At 42.7% G+C, this 1,519-nt stretch overlaps 1 non-coding gene across 1 annotated transcript; it reads right to left on the bottom strand.

Annotated features, from left to right (window-relative positions):
• Positions 1-608: 608 nt before the first annotated feature.
• Positions 609-682, bottom strand: trnat-agu. Its single transcript has one exon. It is a non-coding gene; the product is annotated as a tRNA-Thr (tRNA).
• Positions 683-1,519: the final 837 nt, after the last annotated feature.

The following is a 1,519-nucleotide window of genomic DNA, read 5'->3' as shown; positions in this document are numbered from 1 at the left end:
CTCTATGAAAAGTCTGACATTTCGAGACAATTTTAGTGTGCAGCTGCTGAGAGGCTTTTTGCCAACTGACTGGAGTACGGTTGAACTGGGTTCACATTCTCCGGATAATGTGTCTATCACTTCAAACCAGGCAAGGCGTCACTTCTTCCTCAAACAATTATGACTGTTTCGAATTCAAAATAGAATTCATAATCCACCAGGAAAAAAAAAGCAATTACACTACAAATAAAGAAGCACAACGATGTATATATGTTTGGTTTAAATGTTTAAACGGTGACATCAGAGAATGAGAGTGATCACCTGGTGGTATCTCTGCCATTACCACAAAATTCTCCGGCAAATCTGCAGCGCCTCCTGCCTCATCTCGTTATTCCGACCTAACTGGGAATGAAGGAGGGGGAATAAAAGAGGAGGAGAAGCAGAAGTGCTTGTGGAATAATGGAAAGAAACTACAGACATAAGTAATATTTCGGAATATATAAAAGAACATGGCATTCACTGTTGGAACTTAACCTGGATCACCAAATCTTTGCAGGGTGAAAGTCCAAGACGCTGAGTTACTTTCGCAAAGACTTGAAACACCAAGCCCAAATATGAACGCAACAAGTAGGCACCGCTGGGAGTTAAACCCAGGATCTCCTGTTTACTAGACAAGCGCTTTAACCAACTAAGCCACGGCGCCACAGTCAAGAGGCCCTTACTCATCCATATGTGGAGTTGCTTAACCACTTCCTCACAGAACTTGGACATGTGTTTTCGGATCAATGTTGCTCTCAGAGAATTGCAATCAATCCTCGAATTTTCAAATACAAACAGTTTACAGCTGAAAATTCTCTACTGAATAGGCACAGAAAAACATAATCTCTTCTTGCATTCATTTAAAACTGGTATTTTTACCTGGTTAAAGAGACAGGAGAAAGAGGAGGTGCTCATTCTATCGGGGCCCATGAACCACGTTAATACAGACAGAGGGGACATCACATCAAGAGGAACAAGGTCATTGTGGTGAATTGACTAGGTGTTATGTGGAAGTAAGTGTAATCATTGGGCAGTAAAAGCTGACGCAATGGCACCGACATTGAGCTTTGCACCATCTGTTCCGCGCTCACCTCCTGCATTATGCCTCCCAGGCATCATTGTCTATCACTTTATTTCACTGTCTTCGTCCACGTCTCAACTTATTCCAGACGATTGCAGATGTCTGACAGGAACCTTTAAATTTTCAAAACGAATTCATGGAGTATAGTCAATGGGAAAGGATTCAATGCATATCCAGAATTACCACAGTGATGGAGGGGATGAATTATTTTCCCCTAGCTTTCAACTCCTCAGCACAGACATGATACCGCTCGAGGGGAATTTCCAGGATTTACATTCAGCGACACTGAAGGATCAGCGAGGTACATCCAACTCAGAAAGGTGATATGATTGGAGGGGGATTAGTGGTGGTCGTTTCCCGTGTATATGCTGCCTTTGTCGTTATTTCCGGATGGAAGCAATTACTGACCGATTCTGGCAG

The sequence above is a fragment of the Chiloscyllium plagiosum genome, unplaced genomic scaffold (genome assembly GCF_004010195.1).
Source record: "Chiloscyllium plagiosum isolate BGI_BamShark_2017 unplaced genomic scaffold, ASM401019v2 scaf_91382, whole genome shotgun sequence".
In the NCBI taxonomy this organism is placed as follows: domain Eukaryota; kingdom Metazoa; phylum Chordata; class Chondrichthyes; order Orectolobiformes; family Hemiscylliidae; genus Chiloscyllium; species Chiloscyllium plagiosum.
The sequence above is the reverse complement of the archived record's forward strand: the minus strand, read 5'-3'. Positions and strand labels throughout refer to the sequence as shown.